Below are 22810 nucleotides of genomic sequence, written 5' to 3' on the forward strand. Positions count from 1 at the left end.
CTACGGGGCAGAAACCTGGAGGCTTACGAAAAGGGTTCTACTCAAATTGAGGACGACGCAACGAGCTATGGAAAGAAGAATGATAGGTGTAACGTTAAGGGATAAGAAAAGAGCAGATTGGGTGAGGGAACAAACGCGAGTTAATGACATCTTAGTTGAAATCAAGAAAAAGAAATGGGCATGGGCAGGACATGTAATGAGGAGGGAAGATAACCGATGGTCATTAAGGGTTACGGACTGGATTCCAAGGGAAGGGAAGCGTAGCAGGGGACGGCAGAAAGTTAGGTGGGCGGATGAGATTAAGAAATTTGCAGGGACGGCATGGCCACAATTAGTACATGACCGGGCTTGTTTGAGAAATATGGGAGAGGCCTTTGCCCTGCAGTGGGCGTAACCAGGCTGATGATGATGAGTTCGTAGTCAGGTTACTTAAAAAAACTGTTCTGCTTAAAATTTAATAGAGCAAGCCTGTGCCATTATTTGGTGCTTATGTCTTTGTATTGGTATGGTTTTACTCCTTATTTTCCTTTCTACATTTAAAATGTGCAAACATTATTATGTAACCATTTCTCTTTAATGAAACAAATACTTTTCTTCTGACATTTTGTCACAAATTTTACAATGATTTTGTTCAATTAGGTAACCTTAGACTAGCTGATTGTTATTCTGGTAGCTTAACTTACACTGCCTGTGGAATATTCGATGCAAGCACATGGTGAAGAATTAAATAAATTATTGGGTATAAGCAGGTCACTGGCAGTAAATGGAGCATACATATATTTCAGGAAATAGTGCATGCTTATATATTGAACAGCATGCACAGCTACACATTCTGTTTTGTTCGTAAATGCTGAAACATTATTCGGCGTGGAAGCACTTTGTTCTTTGGCTTTCAGTGCTACCTTTAAGTCATATGTGTGAAAGTACTAGTAGAAGCATCCCGTGGAGATAAATGACAACTTTGATGAATAGAGGTATAAAATGTGTGCTTAAAACGGCAAAAAACTGCTTGACAGGCAAACGTATGCTTGTGTAGTACTGTACTTGCTACCGTCGCCAATCCATGCATTGCTTGCGCTCTATTGCATTCAATATGAGCTACAACAACGAGCTGTGGTGTCTTTCCCTCCTGGTCGAGCTGGTGTTGCGACTATTTTTGACCAAGAAAAGTGGAGGTTTTTAATGATTTCTGAAATGCATGTAACCATGCTTTTGGCTGTGTGCTGTTTCCACGGGGTTATAAGTACTGGTGCACCAAGGTGCGGGAGATCCTGTGTCAGTGCAGCGCGCATGGTTATTGCGCTCTGCATCCTGCCGGCAGTGTACTATCACTGCAGAGGAAGATTACGAAAAGCATGGCCTGTGTGCCTTGCTGCAATGGCGAAACCTTAAATTGTTTGCCTGAAAGGGTCGCACGTTATACTACCACATGACGGACCAGAAGCGCAATATGAGGACGCCTCACAGATTGTGAGGCTCATACTGAACAAGGTAGTACCATAGCTAAGGCTAGGCAGCATTCACAACAGCTAGTCTGCCCATTAACTGCATGGCTGTAGTGAACACTAAAATACTTCCAGGGATACCCTTTTGGAAGGGTGTTGTCCATGCTACACCCATATTGAAAGGGTGGTGTCTGTGTTACACCCCATATAGAAAGGGTGTTGTTTGTTTTACACCCATAGGCCAGGTGACGTCATATTAACACCCCTTCTTTTGTGGGGTGTTAATTTGAATCCCGTTGCTTGGGGTGTAGCAATACACCCAAAAAGGGTGGCATCCATGAGACAAGTCATTTACACCCTTAAGGGTGTTAACATTTTTAGAGTGTAGTAAGGTGAAGGGGGAGGGAGCAGACACACGGTGGGATAAGAGCGCGTGTGTCCTGCAGGAGAACATTTTTACGGGCTCGGTGCGAGTTACGGGGTTGGGGTGGGAGGGTAATAGGTGGAGGATCAAGATTAGGAGAGCAGTGTGCCTGCTGGGCAGCAGCAATGTTGTGAGGGTTCGCTGAATGGCCTTGAGTCCAGCGTACCTTGACGCAAGTAGCTGTTTTACTATTCATAGTGTGTATTGTCTCGCAGATTTCCATCGCCTTATCAACCTTCTTGACTTCCTGAATAGCCTCTAAAGAATCAGTGAAGATATCTAGTTGCTTGATGGTAGGCAGCTTAGATGTCGCATCTTGCACAGCGTCGTGGATGGCTTGAAGTTCCATTACTAGAGCGCTGGCTTCCGTAGATAAATAGCGCTGGTGGCCGCTGATGAAATTATGCGTAGTACTCAGGAATGATGTCCTTCCGCCGTCTGGGAGAATGGCAGCATCCGTACAGACTTTGCAGATGTTAGCGCATGATGCATCGACGATATTGTCTTCGTAAATAATACCTTTTGTATCGCTGCGTCGTAACTTCGTTGGCTTATTAGTTGTAATGCTAGTGAATTCCCAGGGAGGCATTGGATAAGGCTGATTGTCAATCCGAGAGCCGCGTTGAAAATGAGCATGCAACGCAGCGACAGCCAGAACAAATTACTTTTTTATTTCACGTGCTTTTTCACGTTGCAAAATTAACTCTGCAATTGTGTTGAGCTGGGCATGTTCCTGTAAGGTTGGTATCGGAGTGATGCGGGGCAGTGCTGTGATTGTGCGCATAGCATCGCGATTAATCGTCTCCAGCTGTGCCAAAGGCAGCCTTTGAAATTGTGCCTAATATAAAATTCGTGGCTGCAACACTGCACACACCAACCGTCGAGCTACGTCAGTACGAGCTCCAGCTGCTTTTGCTGCAGTGCGACGAATAAGGTGAAGGGTTTTTGTCGAACTCTGTCTGGTTTTACGGAGCCAGTGTGCACCACTGCCGGAGTGGTGAATATCGAGACCCAGTATGCGGACCTCAGAAGCCTCAGGAATTGTCACTGCGCCGAGTCTAAATGTAAAGGGGTGCTGCGTGATTCTTGTGCGTCCTTTCTTGTTGGCCACCACAACATAGCTTGATTTTTGGGCAGAAATGTCCAACCCTGCTTTCTGAGCGTAGTTGTTCAGAACATCAAGGGCTTCTTGAAGCTGTTGAGTTTGTCTAGATATACCTTCATGCACGGACCACAAAGTGACGTCATCCGCATTGATTAAGAACCTCACGTCTGGAATCCGATGTAGTTGCCAGCCTAGAGGTATTAGAGCAACGTTGAAGAGAAGAGGAGCCAAAACCGAACCTTGTGGGACTCCTCTGTTCGATGTGAAGTATCTTTCTTGCCTTCCATCTACTCTAATCGCCAATGTGCGATTCTGAAGGAATGAGTAGATGAATCTTATCACCCGCGGTGGAAGTCCCAGGTCGATGAGGTTGGCTATAATGATTTCTTGGTCTATATTGTCTTAAGCTTTCGTTATGTCTGTTGCTACTACCATGCGCACAGCGTGACTGTGTGGTGAAACCTGTAAAACATCGTCTGATAAGATAGAAAGTCCGTCTTCGGTTCCCAAGTAAAAACGGAATCCAATTTGAGCGGGATGATATTTATCGTGGCGTTCAAACCACCAGGAAACACGTGTGGCCAGCATCTTTTCAGCGAGCTTGCAGACAGTTGAGGTTAGTAAAATTAGGCGTAAAGACTGCAGGCTACTAGGAGACTTTCCTGGTTTCGGAATCGCGACAACATCTGAATGCTTCCAATTAGGTGGTACGTTTCCAGTCTCCCATACTTTGTTAATAGCCTGAAGAAGTGCGTCGAGAGCTGCTCCTTCCATGTTCTTGAAAACCTCATAAGGAATACCATCGGGACCAGGTGTTGTTCGTTGCTTCGAAGTTTCAATCGCCGCTATTAGTTTGGCCATGCTGAAAAGGTTGGATATTTCGGATTTGGAAGTTGTGTCAGACTCATCAATTTCCGGGCAGTTTACAGGTGACGCGTGATCGTATTTCGGGAAAAACGCTCCAGCAGCGTGTTCTGCAAATTGATTTGGCGAACTCTGCATCGCTAACCTAACGCTCGCTGCAGGGTCAGGTTGCTTATGACCGCGTTCCATTGATCGGAACGTACGCCAAAGCTCTCTGTTTCCAATGCCCGATCCAATGTTCTCGCACCACTCATACCATCGTCGTCGAGAAAGTTGCTTTTCGTGCCGACGCGCCTTCGCCGCTATATGGTTAGCACGTGCACGGCTACCTGGTGCATCGGGATTCCTTGACGCATACACTTCTGCCTGACGTCGCTTTGCCCAAAGTTGCAAAAGGGAGAGGTCCAGTTGAGGTTGTTCCTTGTCAACTGTGGTTACAGTGGTGTTCCTCCGTAGCAGTTCTTGCAAAGCGGGAAGAATTTCTGAGGGCTCTGAGGGTATTTTATGAATCGATGATTCCCGAAACTTATCCCAATGCGTGACTGTTACTCGTCGTCGAATTTTCTTTATGCACATTCTGTGCAAACCAATCATTAGTGGCATATGATCACTGCCCCATGTATCTGGTTCCACCTGCCACTGCGGCATTCCAGGACCCAACCAGCACGTGAGGTCTGGAGCGTTTGTTCTAGATATTGCGGGTACAGCACAGGTAGCCACAGCGTGATGGTTCAAAAGTGTAAAAGTGGCATCGCTCATGATGTTTTTAACTTCGTATCCTCTTCGGGAGTTGTACCCCCATTCTGTATGTGGGGCATTGAAGTCTCCAACCACGAGAATAGGAATTGCCGGGTACGTAGACCGGAGATGGGCTATCCACCCCAAGTTCAAACGTGTGCGCTGCGGTCTGGCGTAGAATGACACTAGAATGACAGGAGTCTTCACTGGTCGTGTCAGGACCCCGACAACTTCTTGATTACCACTCCACCATGGCTCCAGATCAATCACTGTGTGAGCAATATGCGATGACATATAAACTGCAGCTCTTCCCGGAGCTGAAGCCATTGTAGTAGCATGTCTATCTCTAATAGATGGGTTATGATACCCATTAAAATTGGATAGTGAGCATAGCTTATTATGCTCTTGAATATATAGTGCCCATACATGTAGCTTATTGTATTGAAGCTTGGTTTTAATTTCTCCTAACTTGGAGCTTAGGCTCCGACAATTCCAATGTAGAATTACATCCTGTGACACCTGCTGCAGAGAATTAGCCATGATGCAGGCAATTCTGAATCAGCAACGTTAGTTGAGCAAGTTGATCTAAAACTGCTGTCCAAACAGCTTGGTTGACCTGTTGTGCCGGACGGGATCCAGGCGTAACGGTGGCATTCGCAGTCGTTGATGCGTCACGTGTTGGTCCTGTTTTCTGACGACGCAGAATTACCAATTCTTTATGTTTGCGTAGTCGCTCAATCTCTCTGGCCAGTGCGTCTATCCGAGCGTCAATGTCATCATGGTCATCATCCGATTGATACAGAGGTTCCGGTAATTTGTTTCTTTGTCTGCGACTGCTTGCCACGTTTAAGAACAGAAGAATACAGTTGTGTTTCTGGGGATTTTGCGTCTTCTGCCAAGAGCATCTCTGGCTCTTCAGAAAGAACCTCATAACGATTGCGTGTTGTTACTATAGTCGTTTTTGGTATAGCCTTTCGTATCCGTACTGTGGCCTTCTGTGTAGTCGGACAATTTATGCTTGTCATATCGTGCTCATCACATTTACATAAGCCACATCGATATCGTGGTTGGCCTTCTGGTGTAAGCTTTTCTGGATCAATAGTACACTGTGGGCAAACTACCTGCATGTGTCCACGTTGAAAGCAGCGGTAGCAGAATATTGCCCGAGGGAGGTAGGGTTTAGGTCGCAATATGCAACCATAGTAACAATGACACCACCACCACCACCCGATGACACTACCATATCATTATCAGACACGTCGTTAATCTCATTAACATCAAAGTTAAATGCTGCGCTAACTGACGTTATAGAATGGTGTCTCAGTAATTACCTAATTATTAATCCAGAGAAAACTAAATATATTATATTCAATAGTGGTCACAGGGTCCTAACTTCTCCACTAGCGTTAACCCTTGGTGCTCATCAAATACCAGCCGGTGACTTGGTTCTATTCCTCGGTGTTCTCCTGGATGCTAACCTCAAATTTGACTCCCACGTTAACAATATTAAGAAAAAAACGGCATTTGGCATTCGCGCTCTAATAAAAGCACGCGCCTTCTTTTCTCGCAAGGCTCTTTTATCACTTTACTTTGCTTTTATCCATAGTCATATTAACTATGGAATCGCTGCCTGGGGCAACACGTACAATTGCCACCTGTCATCAGTTCAGCATTTACAAGATCAAGCCGTTCGTATCATTACTAGCAGTCCTCGTCAGTCAAATGCATCCATTTTGCTCCGCCAAAACCTCATTTTAACGACCGTGAACTTGTTTCAATATAATTTAACAATCTTATTTTTTAAGTTACTTAACAACCAATTGCTTTACGAATTCGTTGACCTAAATGATTTACATAACCACAATAGAACCAGGTTTGCCTTTAACAGAAATTTTTTACTGCCTCGTGTCCGTACCAACTATGGTAAACTAACATCATCTTTCGCTGGCATATCTTTATGGAATCACTTACCATCAAACATAAAATCACACATCATTCTATGCCTTCAAAAAATCCCTTAAAGAGTTCCTTTTGGCGCAGTGACGCAATTAAGGTTCCAATTGTATTATTTATTACCACTATTTCTCTTATGTTTTGGTGTTCACATGCTTGCTGTTGCCTTTAGTCGTTTTGTTCATAATGATTCTTTTTATGTATTCTCATGTTTTTTGTGTCTGTTATAATTTTGTATATGTATATTTCTAGCACACTTATATGTTTACTTCATGTTCATCTCGGCCTGCCGATCATATTTTTCTCTATTTCGTTCTGTTCCTTCTTTACATAATTTAAATGTTCTGTTGTACGCCGATATTATTTTCATTTTTTGTTAGTATTACTGTACATTGTAATCACAATCACTTTGCTGTTGTTGCACTACAGTTCTTCGTTTCTGTTAGTGTACATTGTATAAGTTTTATTTCTGTCCTGCCACCTATGTAATTTTTTTTCTTATAATTACCCACCGAGGGTCCCGGTTACAGTCTTCGACTTTGGGACCCTCGTCTGTAAAACAAGAAATGTAACCGTTTCTTTGTTTGTAATGAATAAACTTGATTTGATTTGATTTGAAAAAGAACCGTTCTGGAATGCATTGAGGGTCCTGTACCGTCACTAAGCATGTACGGCTTTTGCCCATGAATCTAGCTGCGAGTACCCTGTGTGTCGTGGAGGTCAATTCACGACAAATTATCTCAGGGGTGTCTTCCGGGTGAATGCCATAGACAACACACCTCTGTATATTAGGGCCCGATGCAAAGTAGCACTGCACAGGTAGGTGTTGATCTTCTGACAGCGGAATAGATGCTAAAGTGCACATTTTCTGCACATCACTGAGAGATGCCAAGTGCACAGTGATCGAGTTGGTAGATTTATATGCTGCGAACCCTTTGTATCCAGTGGTTTCAAGATATTGGTCGATGACCCTTTGGACATATTTTGTGGCTACTGAAGTTAGGTCGTAGCATGAAAGGGAGCGTATATGAACTGGATAGGATTGAGAAGGGGTGGGCGTTGGGTAAGACTGAGAGGGAGCGGGCGTAGGGGAGGCCGTGGAGGAATTGTCTGGGGTGGCCCTTGCCTTTTTTGCCGGTTGCTCCGATGCGATGGCGTCTTGTTGAAGCGCGTTGATAGGGGGACCTTGCTTGGCTGCATTCGTCGAACCGCCAGAGGGCTGAACGTCCATAGGGTCACCGTTGTCCATCGGCACGATTGCGGATAGGTTCACATTCACATCACGAAGTGGACTGTCCTTCGGTGTTGCATCTTGGGTATTCGAGCTATCGGTTGCACACTTCGGCTGCACGGTTGGCATGGATGTTGTCACGCGCAGCAGTCCAGTGGAAGGTACAGATGAGGAGCTCACATCTGGCCCAAACACTTCGTCGGGAGAGCGCGGCGGCGCGACCGCACTAGGCCTAAGTGCCAGCCGGGCTTGTTTTGAGTCTATCAGACGAGCAGGATCAGTAGGACAAGGCGAAGAAGAGTCCTCACCAGAGTCCAAACGTCCCAATAGGCTTCCGAGGAGCTTCGTATCCGGATAAGGGCGAGATTTTCTTTGCTGTCGAGAAATTTCCAAGGAACCCAAGGAAACCACGTCTGCGTGGAAACGTCGCCGTCTTCTTCCCCCACACCCTGAGTTAATAAGCACGGCAATATCATCAGGGAATCGCATGTTACTAAGGTATTCTCCATTAACTCTTATCCCCAATTCTTCCCAATCCAATCGAGGCATCGTCCGGCGCGACGAGGGCAGCGGCGAGCTTACGGGTCCGAGAGGCGTGTTAGGCGGAGGAGGTGGCCATTGCCCTGGCCACAGCCGACCCCGGGTGCCAAACGGTGTTGTGTGATTCGCGAAGTGCAGTGCAGAATTATGCCAAGGGCAAAGTGTGTGGTGAGGGTGCGCGCGTTCTGCGCTCGGCTGACCTGCAACGAGAGAATAGTATGTTATAATCAAGTGGTTCCCGGCGCACGCGTGCAACGATGCGTCGGAGAAGCACGATAAGCACAATGAGACGGCACACGCAGTGGCGCGAATGCTAACCAACCGCGCCGCTGCAACCGCACATCGCCTCCGAGTGGAGGCGGCGCTGTTCAGGCAATTACAAACTGGTTCCTTACCTACCCCAGTGCTAATGAATCATCTGTACCTGAAAGTCTGTGTGAGTGACGTGTGCCAGCGGGAGAGGGCCACCCTGACGCACATACTATGGGACTGCACCAAGCTCCCCGACGAAGCTTCGACAAGCACAACGAGTCTGCCGCGACTCGCGCTGCGGCGGAATGCTACGGCCACGAAAGCCAAACCTGGGCCGTTCAGCAGGTCTCGGCGGCTCTTGAAAGACAAAGGCCGAGCGAAACCGACGGAACGTTGCCCCTCAGGGCGACCGACCGCGGGAGTAACACGCGCTAGAGTTGAGTAGAGACCACCCGCTGAGAAGACGTCAGGGCCCGCGTCGCGGCGTCATTTAGTCATGGTGTCGTTCTGCAGGTGACTAAACAAAGTTGTTCCTCTCTCTCTCTCTCTTTCCCAATCAAGGTCTCTGAATACCTCCTGTAAACACGCTGTGAATAGCATTGGAGAGATCGTATCTCCCTGCCTGACGCCTTTCTTTATTGGTATTTTGTTGCTTTCTTTATGGAGGATTACGGTAGATGGGCAGCCGCTATAGATATCATTCAGTATTTTTACATACGGCTCGTCTACACCCTGAATCCGTAATGCCTCCATGACTGCTGAGGTTTCGACTGAATCAAACACTTTCTCGTAATCAATGAAAGTTACATATAAGGGTTGGCTATATTCCGCAATTTTCTCTATCACCTGATTGATAGTGTGAATATGGTCTTTTGTTGAGTAGCCTTTACGGAATCCTGCCTGGTCCTTTGGTTGACAGAAGTCTAATGTGTTCCTGATTCTATTGCGATTACCTTAGTAAATACTTTGTTGGAAACGGGCAGTAAGCTGATCGGTCTACAATTTTTCACTTCTCTGGCGTCCCCTTTTTTATGTATTAGGATTATGTTGGCGTTCTTCCAAGATTCCGGTACCATCGAGGTCATGAGGCATTGCGTATACAGGGTAGCCAGTTTTTCTAGAAAAATCTGCCCACCATCCTTCAACAGATCTGCTGTTACCTGATCCTGCCCAGCTGTCTTCGCCATTTGCATAGCTCCCAAGGCTTTCTTTTCTTCTTCCGGCTTTAGTTGTGGGATGTCAAATTCCTCTAGACTATTCTCTCTTCCATTATCGCTGTGGGTGCCGCTGGTGCTGTATAAATCTCTATAGAACATCTCAGTCACTTGAACTATCTCATCCATATTAGTAATGATATTGCCGGCTTTGTATCACAAAACACTTCGAGGAGTGGGCAGTACCGACACCACGGTATTGGAAACAGTGTCTCAGGTATACATTACCCACACCCCTAAATTATTACAATTCGGTTCGTTTCAATCTTTTCTCTTCGTCTTTCAATGAGCTCCGGCTGATGTATGTGCATGTATGTGCAGCAGCTATGACGCATCTACAACAACGCTGAACGCCTGTCTGCATTTTTGCCGCAGATTCCCCTGTCCCAGAAGCTGCAAGTTGTGCCCCCCACCAGTACGTTCTGCAAGCGTGTCCGGAGCGTGACGTGACGTGGCGGACACGGCAGCGATTTTCCTGGTAAAGCACGACTGTTAGCTGAGCCAATCAACTGCGGCATCGGCGGCGACGTCACAGCGCCAAAGCTTCATAAACGAGTCATTCGCGGGAGTTCGATTCACTTGGCAGCAGCGACGACGCATCTACCACAACGCTGAACGCCTGTCAGCATTTTTGCCGCAGGTTGGTGTTTTAAGATACTATTGTACTAATACTATTGCATACAATTTACCGTCGCTGCTGCCGGGTTTCATTGCTTTGTTTTATTTGCTTTTCTTAGCTTTGTTCTTTGCTTTGTGGAGTGCGTATTTTGTGTTGATAAGGTATGGCTAAGGAAACAGCTAAACTAAAAGAGGAAATGAAAGCTGAACTCACTCAACTGAAACAGGAATTTAGGGATCAACTAAAGCAGTATCGTGAGGCATTGGAAAGGGACATGCGCAATGAGATTCGAGAAATGAAAATAGAGCACAAAACTCGAATTCAGAGCATTGAGTTTCGTCACGCCTCAGTTGAAGAACTGAAGACAAGACTGAGTGCTGAAGAAACTGCAAGACGAAAACTAGAAAATGAAAATATAGTGCTTCAAGAAAGATGCAACGCCCTCGAACCCAGGGCCCGAGAACTTGAAAAACGCTTTGTGCACTCGGAGCAGTACTCGAGAAACGAAAATCTGGAAATACAAGGCGTCGTCAAAAAAGATAATGAGAATGTGCTGGGCACCGTTCAGATGATCGGGAAAGTTATCAAAGAAGGAATTGTCGAGACTGACATTGAAATATGTCACCGTGTACCCACCCGAGACCCAGAAAAATCGAATATCATTGTGCAGTTTAAATCCAGGACCAAGCGCGATGCTGTACTTAACAAGGCAAAGAGGGCACGTCTTTCTAACAAGGATATTGGAAATGATAACACTCACAAAATTTACGTGAACGAGCACCTATGCCCTACCTTAAAGCAACTACTTGGAATCGCTATCGGTAGAATACGTGACCATAGATGGAAGTCCGTCTGGTCATATAATGGCAGGATATTCGCGAGGCAGTCTGACGACACACCCATTGTAAGAATACAGCATCACGAAGACCTTTCGATGATATGCTAAATTTTGTGTTACATCTTGTACTTTCTGTTCAAAATGGAATATTTTGAATTTACGCTACCACAAAACGTTCATCTACATCATACCAAGCTTATCTCTGTTTTGCATTTCAATTCCCGTTCCGCTATTCAGAAAAGTGACAGTATCTCTTGTCTTCTCGACCAATTTTCTTTCCAGTTCGACGTCATCATGATTTCTGAAACTTGGTTTCAAAATAGCTACGATGTCGTCGGCCTGGATGGATATACTTCTTTTTACTTAAACCGTCAGAATAGGCGAGGGGGTGGCGTTGTCCTATATTCTAAATATAATTACCATTACGAACTGATGCCAGAGTTTACAATCATAAGTCTTGACTGCGAGATGTTAACTGTCAAGGACAAGAAAAGGGTCTTATCAGTAATATACCGCCCTCCGAGCGGAAGTATTGAGAATTTCATTGATTGTTTTGGTAAGCTACTGGAGTTCTGTTCATTTAATAATGTTCATTTTGTCTGTGGAGGCGACTTCAACATAAATATTTTAGATAAAAATAAGCATGTGCAGGATTTAAACAATCTACTACTATCATTCGGCTTTGCCAATCTGATCACTACACCAACGAGGGTTACTCAATCTACCTCATCTGCCCTCGACCTTCTTATTACAAATATAGAAACCTCAGTCTGCACCGCGGGTACACTTTTTAATGATATTAGTGATCACTGCCCAGTCTTTATAGTGTACACCTTAGATAACAGTATCAAACAAAACATTGAATTACTTACCTACCGACACATTTCTAACGAAGCACTGGATTTATTCTGTCTAGCTGTAGGTACGCAAAACTGGGATTCCGTGTTAAGAGAAAAAAATCTTAACGAAGCGTATAACAAGTTTCTTGAACAATTTGTGCGCATCTACACTGCGCATTTCCCCTTCAAGCAAGTTAGAAAATAAAAAATGATACGAAAACCATGGATTATGAGTAAGCACATCAAAATGACAAAAAAGAAGAACCGCCTTTATCATGCGTTCTTACACTCCGGATCAGAAATTAAACTTAACCCGCCGTGGTTACTCAGTGGCTATAGTGTTGGGCTGCTGAGCACGAGGTCGCGGGATCGAATCCCGGCCACGGCGGCCGCATTTCGATGGGGGCGAAATGCGAAAACACCCGTGTACTTAGATTTAGGTGCTCGTTAAAGAACCCCAGGTGGTCAAAATTTCCGGAGTCCTCCACTACGGCGTGCCTCATAATCAGAAAGTGGTTTCGGCACGTAAAACCCCAAATATTATTATATTAAACTTAAGGAATTCAAAACCGAAAGAAATAAACTGAATAAAATACTAAGGCAGGCAAAAATAGATTACTATCAACGTCTGTTTTTTGAAATCGACAAGAAACGTCCGGATGCGGTTTGGAAAATACTAAATAACGTTTTAGATCGTCAAACTAAAAGTAGTGTACCCAAGTCGATAAGCTACGCAAATTGCGAATTGATCGGTAAAGCACTGGCAGACCATTTCAATACTCATTTTGTGAATGCAAGCGTTACGCACACCCATGACTCCCAAGTCATACATTCGCTAGATAAATGTGTTTCAGAAACTGTATTTATGGAGCCAATTGACGAACATGAGGTGTTTACAACAATAAAAAATCTTAATAACAGCAATGCATTGGATATTGACAATTAACAAATTAAGCCAATAAAATATGTCTTACATCACTTGCCATTTATCGGCACGTTGGTCCATATATTCAATCTAGCTATAGAATCGGCGACTTTCCCAGACGGCATGAAACGAGGTAAAGTATCTGTGCTATACGAACATGGCGATATAAATAATCTTTCTAATTATAGACCAATATCTGTCCTTCCCATTTTTTCCAAAGTGCTAGAAAAAATTATTGCTACGCGCCTAACAAAGTTTCTAGACAGATATTATGTAGTAACAAACTCACAGTTTGGTTTTAGAAAAAGTAGATCTACGGAAGCCGCCCTTTTATCCTTGAAAGAAAGTATTGTGCAAAGCATAGACAACGGAGAATTCGCCCTCGGACTAAGGTCCAGGAAGAGGACCTTAGTGTTGAAGCAATGAACGACAGTCTTATGGACATCATTAAGGAGTGCACAGTAGAAGTCGGTGGTAACTTCGTTAGACAGGATACCAGTAAGCTATTGCAGGAGACGACAGCTCTGACTAAGAAACGCCAATGTATGAAAGCCTCTAACCTTACAGTTAGAATAGAACCGGCAGAACTTTCCAAGTTAATCAACAAACGTAAGACAGCTGACATAAGGAAGTATGCTATGGATAGAATTGAAGATGCTCTCAGGAACGGAGGAAGCCTAAAAGCAATGAAGAAGAAACTAGGAATAGGCAAGAATCAGATGTATGTGTTACGAGACAAAGTTTTAAAGCTTGAAATGAAAGTATATTTTCCATCTTGTAAGGTACAGATTTTGTAAGCTAATGATGGGGGGGGGGGGCGGGTGGGAGGGGTGGCGGAAAAAAAGCTGTCCATTGGAGAGCTTGACAAGTCCACCATTCCCCATTTGAGCAGAGGCAGCATCACATTCATTCATTCAATATATACACATATATACCGTACATACATAATATTGCAGATCATATACATTACTAAAAAAAGTCACGAAGAGCATCAATAGAAAAATACACATAGAAAGGTCATACAAGTATACCAAAGCAATCAAGTTCAAGTTCAAGTTTTATTCTTCTTCTAGTACAGACTAGAAACGTCCTCCCGGGCTAAAAGCTGCCGTCAGCAGCTTGAATGGACCCAGGAGGCGTTATACATGGCAGCGCGATAACAATAACCTTTTTGGTACAAAAAAAAAACGTGAGCAGAAGTTTACTAAACATAAACTAAACATAAAACTGAAAACTCAGTTACATGCTTATGAAAGGATATGTAAGAAACAACAAGACATTTTTATACAAGTAAAACAAAAAGGCAAAAAAGAAAGACATGTTCATTTATATGCATCGTTATACATGAATATATATGTTATAGGTCAACGAAATACATCTTCAACTCTTTGCAAGAGAATTTATTAGCGTGAACATGATTATTTAGAATTTTCGGCAAATTGTGTTTAATAGATTGTAACTTATACTCGGTGCGAAAGCGCGGTACAAGCCAAGGTTCAGGATTTCTGAAATGCACAGGTATGTCATGGTGCTGCAAGGTCGCTAGTGATGTAAGAAAATCTCTCCATTCTTTCCTTGCAAAATAAAATATTTGTAAAAGACGATATTCGTAGTATCGATCTACCCATATGATTTGGTATGTTTGTGATAATGTTTTTGTTGTTGATCGGGCTTCAATGTTAGCAATGTGTCGGAAAAGTGCCTTTTGTAATGTAACTATTTTATTTATGTTAGTTCGTGTTGTCGTTGCCCATACTAAATTGCAATAATTAAATTGCGACGTGAACAATGCATGATAAATTTGTAGCTTGGCTTTTGTCGGCATGTAAGCTCTACAGCGAGATAGTACACCGTCGACTGCAGAAAACTTGTTTCGAAGGTTATTAAAATGAGCATCCCAACTCAAATGACATGAAAATATTACTCCAAGTATTTTGTGTTCATTAACTAGTTCTATGTGTTTGCCTAAATAGGTGATTGAATGTTCCAACTGAAAAGGTTTGTTTCTGGCTCTGAAAAGAATAGCTTTCGTTTTAGTGGGATTAATTCTGATCACATTTGAATGTGACCAATCAGATAGTTTCATTAGCAATGCAATACATCTGATAATTAGTTCGTTTGCGTCTTTTCCACGGAAGAGTATAGTGCTATCATCCATATATATAAAGAAATCAACTGTAGGATCTATATGTACTAAGTCATTGATATATAAGTTAAATAATAGAGGGCCCAAAACACTCCCTTGCGGCACTCCATTTTTAAGTGTCAAGACAGAAAATAAGACGTTGTTAATACATACACACTGAGTTCTATTTCTGAGATATGATTCCATTAAAGTGAGTGGATGTCCGTGTACCCCATATATTGATACTTTATACTTAAGAATGTCATAACTGATGGAATCAAATGCCTTGCTAAAATCGATGAAGAGCCCGAGGGCGAATTCTCCGTTGTCTATGCTTTGCACAATACTTTCTTTCAAGGATAAAAGGGCGGCTTCCGTAGATCTACTTTTTCTAAAACCAAACTGTGAGTTTGTTACTACATAATATCTGTCTAGAAACTTTGTTAGGCGCGTAGCAATAATTTTTTCTAGCACTTTGGAAAAAATGGGAAGGACAGATATTGGTCTATAATTAGAAAGATTATTTATATCGCCATGTTCGTATAGCACAGATACTTTAGCTCGTTTCATGCCGTCTGGGAAAGTCGCCGATTCTATAGCTAGATTGAATATATTGACACGTGTACTTATCTTTATCGGGCGACCACGTTTCGCCACTTAACAACTGTAATCGCACAGTGAGGGACGCGCCTGAATGTATCCGATGTTTCTGGAAAGTTATCGATGCTTCTACCCGGCTGTCTGTTGTCGCCGAACCTTGTGTTATCTGATTTCATCGCGTAACGCGAATGGTGTAGAACTTTGTGGAAGGCACGCGGGTCCGAACGATTAATCTGGAACATTCGATGATTGCTGTATAAAAGCCGACGCGCTTCACCCGCTGATCAGATTTTCGACGATCGCCGAGCGTGTTCGCCGCTATCGTTGCGCTATAAGTGTAGCCTGTTTTGTGGGCACAGGTTCGCCCAATAAAAGTTAGTTTTGTCTATCACAGTATTGCTACTGTGTTCTTAACGTCACCACCACGTGACATCTGGTGGAGGTGCATTTGGTCCATGTACCGGACGCCCCCGACAAGCCGTGATCCAAGCCCGGAACGCAAAGACAACACCAACGCAGTCCCGGACCATCGAGCAAGCCGCCGTCTTCAACAACTGCCCCCGGAGCACGGACTTTTGCCTGAGACGACCAGGAAGATCGCCACCAAGTCCATCCCAATGGCAGCCCCGGCATCGCCCATCGTGCTGCAGCAGCCCAGGGAGCCTCCGACGTTCCGTGGTTCAACTTTCGAGGAGCCGGAAAGCTGGCTTGAGACGTACGAGAGAGTCTCTACGTTCAACAACTGGAACAGCGACGACAAACTGCGATATGTCTTCTTCGCATTGGAAGACGCGGCCAGGACGTGGTTCGAGAACCGAGAAGCCACCTTAACGACCTGGGAACTTTTCCGAAGCGGCTTCCTGCAGACATTCGCAAGCGTCGTACGCCGAGAACGAGCCCAAGCGCTATTAGAAACCCGGGTGCAGCTACCTAATGAGACGACCACGATCTACATGGAAGAAATGAGCCGTCTCTTCCGCCACGCCGACCCTGAAATGCCCGAGGACAAGAAAGTCCGCCTGCTGATGCGTGGTGTGAAAGAGGAACTTTTTGCCGGAATGGTACGAAGCCCACCGAAGACCGTCGACGAGTTTCTTCGCGAGGCCACCAGCATCGAGAAGACACTCGTGATGCGAAACCGGCAATTCGACCGCCGCACGACCTCGACAAACTACGCCAGAGTTCAGTCACTGGCCGCCGACGACCTACGCGAGACTATCCGAGCTGTCGTGCGGGAGGAGCTACAAAAGCTCTTCCCATCATCACAGCCTCAAGTGACTTCGATTGCCGACGCCGTGCGTGAGGAGCTCCAACAACAACTTGGAGTAGCTCCTGAATCGCCGCAGCCTGAGCCGCAAGCGATGACCTACGCCGCCGTCGCACGCCGTCAAGGACCCCCTCCGCGACCACGCCAGGGCCCTGTCACGCCGCAGTTTCGTCGTCCGCCGCCGCCGCCGCCAGCACGACCACCTGTCACCCAGCGCACCTACGCGAGGAAGACGGACATTTGGCGTGCTCCTGACCACCGCCCGCTCTGCTACCACTGCGGAGAAGCGGGTCACGTCTACCGACGATGTCTGTACCGGGAGATGGGACTGCGAAGTTTCGCCGTCAACGCGCCGCGTCCACAGCTTGGAGAGCGCCCACGTGACATCGCCGATTACCTCGCCGCTACTCAGTGGAGCCCTCGACGGCCATCCCGTTCGCCGTCACCAGGACGCTACCTGTCGCCGCAGCGCCGACCATACACCGGCCCAGCCCGGGGCCGCTCTACGAGCCCATATCCGAAACCTTCCTGCCTTTCTTTCATTTGCATCTCTCTCTCTCCCCCATATCCGAAAACCTAAAAGCAGCAACCGATGGAGGTGCGGTTGCTGTTCGTCGAACTGACGAAGATCCTCCGCCGCCGACGAAGACGACAAAGAAACGATCTCGATGACCTAATGATGACACGCCGCCGACCCGACGAAGTCAGGAAGCCAAGACTACACCGACGAAAGACGGCTTGACGACGCGACGTTCCAGCTTCAGTTCAACACGACGCAGCCGTGATCCGACGCCAAGACCCAACTGCAACGCCAGACAAAGAACCACCGACCTCGATGTACTTCTAGACGGCCACGCAGTCACTGCCTTAGTCGACACAGGGGCCGATTACTCCGTAATGAGTGGACACATCGCCGCCCAGTTGAAGAAGGTTAAGACTGCATGGGAGGGCCCCCAAATTCGGACCGCTGGAGGACACCTCATTACGCCGACTGGAATCTGCACGGCAAGAATAACCGTTCATGACCGGACTTACCCTGCCACCTTCGTTATCCTCCAGCAGTGTTCACGAGACGTCATTCTCGGTATGGACTTCCTGAACCAACACGGCGCAGTCATCGACCTGAAGTCGAAGTCAATAACGCTGTCGGAAGATAAAGCGATACCGCCGGAGAGCCCTCGTAGTCACCACGCCTTGAGTGTGCTCGAAGACCAAGTGAGCATCCCGCCCCGCTCCAGCATTGTTATTTCGGTCGGCACCGAAATACCCGCTGACGTAGAAGGTGTCATCGAAGGCGACCAACGTCTCCTGCTAGACCGTGAAATTTGCGTCGCAAGAGGGATCGCTCGACTGCACGGAGGGAAAACCGAAGTGTTGCTGACAAACTTCAGCCAGGAGTTCAAGCACATCAACAAGGGCACGACGATCGCGTACATCGAGGAAATTGTGGAAATCGGTAATGCGTTTGTCCTCTCGGATTCCGCCGCATCTACCCCGACGACCATGGTTCCCGAACCTGACTATGACATTAATCCAAGTCTCCTAGTGATTAAGCAACAGCAACTCAGAAGTCTGCTCCGACGATACAAAGGCTGCTTTTCGACGACATCGAGGATTCGACAAACACCAGTCGCCAAGCATCGCATAATCACCGAGGAGTACGCTCGACCACTCCGCCAAAGCCCTTACCGAGTTTCACTGCGAGAACGCGAAGCTATAAGAGAACAAGTCGACGAAATGCTGCGCGACGACATCATCCAGCCGTCGAAAAGCCCGTGGGCATCCCCTGTTGTCCTGGTGAAGAAAAAGGACGGAACCCTACGTTTCTGCGTCGATTATCGTCGTCTGAACAAGATCACGAAGAAGGACGTATACCCCCTTCCACGGATAGACGACGCATTGGATCGGCTCTGCAACGCTAAGTACTTCTCGTCGATGGATCTCAAGTCTGGCTACTGGCAAATAGAAGTCGACGAGAGAGATCGCGAAAAGACCGCCTTCATCACGCCAGACGGCCTCTACGAGTTCAAGGTCATGCCATTCGGACTCTTCTCGGCGCCTGCAACTTTCCAGCGCGTCATGGACACGGTGTTAGCAGGATTGAAGTGGCAGACCTGCCTTGTTTACTTGGATGACGTCGTCATCTTTGCCGGGACTTTCGACGATCGCCTTAGGTGGCTTACGACTGTACTAGAGGCCATCAAATCATCAGGGCTCACTCTGAAGCCAGCAAAGTGCCGCTTCGCTTACGATGAGCTTCTGTTCCTAGGCCACGTCATCAGCAAGTCAGGAGTATGCCCCGACCAGCAGAAAACAGCTGCCATCGCAAAGTTCCCGCAGCCCATCGACGAGAAGGCAGTGCGTAGATTCCTTGGCATGTGCGCCTACTACAGGCGCTTTGTCAAGGACTTTTCACGCATCGCCGAGCCGTTGACACGTCTAATTAAATGTGATGTTGAGTTCAAGTGGGAAACGCCGCAGGCCGACGCATTTGAAGAACTCAAACGACGCATGCAGTCGCCGCCTGTACTTGCGCACTTCGACGAGTACGCCGATACAGAAATCCATACTGACGCCAGTAGCCTAGGCCTCGGTGCCGTTCTAGTCCAGAGGAAAAACGGAGTTGAACAGGTGATATCTTACGCTAGCCGGTCGCTGTCAAAAGCGGAAGGCAACTATTCTACGACCGAAAAGGAATGCCTCGCCATCGTTTGGGCTACAGCTAAATTTCGCCCTTATCTTTATGGCAGGCCATTCAAAGTCGTCAGTGACCATCACGCGTTGTGTTGGCTAGCGAGTATAAAGGATCCTTCAGGACGACTGGCGCGGTGGAGCCTCAGACTACAAGAATACAACATCACTGTAACCTACAAGTCCGGACGAAAACACTCCGATGCCGATTGCCTATCACGCGCCCCCATTGACCCGCCGCCGCAAGATGACGAAGATGACGACGCCTTCCTTGGCATGATAAGCGCTGAAGACTTCGCTGAACAGCAACGGGCAGACCCGGAGCTAAAAGGCCTGGTGGAATACTTGGAAGGGCACACCGACGTTGTCCCCAGGGCATTTATGCGCGGATTATCTTCCTTCACGCTTCAAAACAATCTCCTCGTGAAGAAGAACTTTTCACCAGTCCGCGCCAACTACCTTCTTGTTGTCCCGTCAGGACTTCGTCCAGAAGTATTGCACGCCCTACATGACGATCCGACCGCTGGACACCTCGGTTTTTCCCGGACACTATCGAGGATACAAGAAAAGTATTATTGGCCGCGCCTGACCGCCGACGTCGCCCGTTATGTCAGAACATGCCGAGACTGTCAGCGACGCAAGACACCGCCGACAAGGCCAGCCGGATTACTACAGCCAATCGAACCTCCTTGCCGACCATTCCAGCAGATCGGGATGGACTTGCTGGGACCCTTTCCGACGTCAACAACCGGAAATAAGTGGATCGTCGTGGCGACAGACTACCTTACCCGCTTCGCTGAAACTAAAGCACTGCCGAAAGGTAGCGCAGCCGAAGTGGCGAAATTCTTTGTCGAAAACATCCTGCTTCGACACGGCGCCCCAGAAATCCTCATCACCGACAGAGGAACGGCCTTTACAGTAGATCTCACCCAAGCCATTCTGAAATACAGTCAGACAAGGCACAGGAGGACCACGGCCTACCACCCGCAGACGAATGGTCTTACGGAGCGGTTGAATAAGACCCTCGCCGACATGCTAGCGATGTACGTCGACGTCGAACACAAGACCTGGGATGCCGTCCTGCCGTACGTAACATTCGCTTACAACACGGCGGTGCAAGAAACAACACAGATCACGCCGTTTAAGCTGGTTTACGGCAGGAACCCGACGACGACGCTCGACGCCATGCTGCCCCACGTCACTGACGAAGAGAATGTTGACGTCGCTAGCTATCTCCAGCGCGCCGAAGAAGCCCGACAGCTCGCCCGCCTACGGATCAAGAACCAACAGAGGACCGACAGCCGACACTACAACCTCCGACGACGCTTTGTTGAGTACCAGCCCGGCGACCGTGTTTGGGTTTGGACACCGATACGCCGACGAGGACTCAGTGAGAAACTACTCCGACGCTATTTCGGACCCTACAAGGTCATCCGACGTATTGGCGCTCTGGACTATGAGGTCGTGCCAGACGGCATTTCGCATTCACAGCGGCGCCGCGCACGATCTGAAGTGGTCCACGTGGTGCGCCTTAAACCGTTTTACGGACGCTGACGAAATTCCTTATTTTCTTTTGTTGTTGTTTTCTTTGCTACGGGTGTTTTTATTTCGCTTGTATGTAGCATCGGGTCGATGCTTTTTAAGAGGGGGGTATTGACACGTGTACTTATCTTTATCGGGCGACCACGTTTCGCCACTTAACAACTGTAATCGCACAGTGAGGGACGCGCCTGAATGTATCCGATGTTTCTGGAAAGTTATCGATGCTTCTACCCGGCTGTCTGTTGTCGCCGAACCTTGTGTTATCTGATTTCATCGCGTAACGCGAATGGTGTAGAACTTTGTGGAAGGCACGCGGGTCCGAACGATTAATCTGGAACATTCGATGATTGCTGTATAAAAGCCGACGCGCTTGACCCGCTGATCAGATTTTCGACGATCGCCGAGCGTGTTCGCCGCTATCGTTGCGCTATAAGTGTAGCCTGTTTTGTGGGCACAGGTTCGCCCAATAAAAGTTAGTTTTGTCTATCACAGTATTGCTACTGTGTTCTTAACGTCACCAGCACGTGACAATATGGACCAACGTGCGGATAAATGGCAAGTGATGTAAGACATATTTTATTGGCTTAATTTGTTAATTGTCAATATCCAATGCATTGCTGTTATTAAGATTTTTTATTGTTGTAAACACCTCATGTTCGTCAATTGGCTCCATAAATACAGTTTCTGAAACACATTTATCTAGCGAATGTATGACTTGGGAGTCATGGGTGTGCGTAACGCTTGCATTCACAAAATGAGTATTGAAATAGTCTGCCAGTGCTTTACCGATCAATTCGCAATTTGCGTAGCTTATCGACTTGGGTACACTACTTTTAGTTTGACGATCTAAAACGTTATTTAGTATTTTCCAAACCGCATCCGGACGTTTCTTGTCGATTTCAAAAAACAGACGTTGATAGTAATCTATTTTTGCCTGCCTTAGTATTTTATTCAGTTTATTTCTTTCGGTTTTGAATTCCTTAAGTTTAATTTCTAATTTAATATAATAATATTTGGGGTTTTACGTGCCAAAACCACTTTCTGATTATGAGGCACGCCGTAGTGGAGGACTCCGGAAATTTTGGCCACCTGGGGTTCTTTAACGTGCACCTAAATCTAAGTACACGGGTGTTTTCGCATTTCGCCCCCATCGAAATGCGGCCGCCGTGGCCGGGATTCGATCCCGCGACCTCGTGCTCAGCAGCCCAACACTATAGCCACTGAGCAACCACGGCGGGTTAAGTTTAATTTCTGATCTGGAGTGTAAGAACGCATGATAAAGGCGGTTCTTCTTTTTTATCATTTTCATGTGCTCACTCATAATCCATGGTTTTCGTATCGTTTTTGATTTTCTAACTTGCTTGAAGGGGAAATGCGCAGTGTAGATGCGCACAAATAGTTCAGGAAACTTGTTATACGCTGCGTTAAGATTTTTTTCTCTTAACACGGAATCCCAGTTTCGCGTACCTACAGCTAGACTGAATAAATCCAGTGCTTCGTTAGAAATGTGTCGGTAGGTAAGTAATTCAATGTTCTGTTTGATACTGTTATTTAAGGTGTACACTATAAAGACTGGGCAGTGATCACTAATATCATTA

General features: G+C 46.4%; 1 protein-coding gene across 7 annotated transcripts in view; it reads left to right on the top strand.

Moving 5' to 3' along the window:
- LOC135908840 (monocarboxylate transporter 12-like) overlaps window positions 1-22810 on the top strand; it is a 277154-nt gene that overhangs the window by 19004 nt on the left and 235340 nt on the right. For 6 of the 7 annotated variants that reach the window (XM_070533458.1, XM_070533456.1, XM_070533457.1 and 3 more), the window contains exon 2: window positions 10142-10406. The gene's annotated coding sequence lies outside the window, so the exon portion shown is untranslated. Of the gene's footprint in view, window positions 1-10141; window positions 10407-22810 lie in introns of those variants that run through there. The other variant, XM_070533464.1, reaches the window with a different exon arrangement.

The sequence above is a fragment of the Dermacentor albipictus genome, chromosome 2 (assembly GCF_038994185.2).
Source record: "Dermacentor albipictus isolate Rhodes 1998 colony chromosome 2, USDA_Dalb.pri_finalv2, whole genome shotgun sequence".
In the NCBI taxonomy this organism is placed as follows: domain Eukaryota; kingdom Metazoa; phylum Arthropoda; class Arachnida; order Ixodida; family Ixodidae; genus Dermacentor; species Dermacentor albipictus.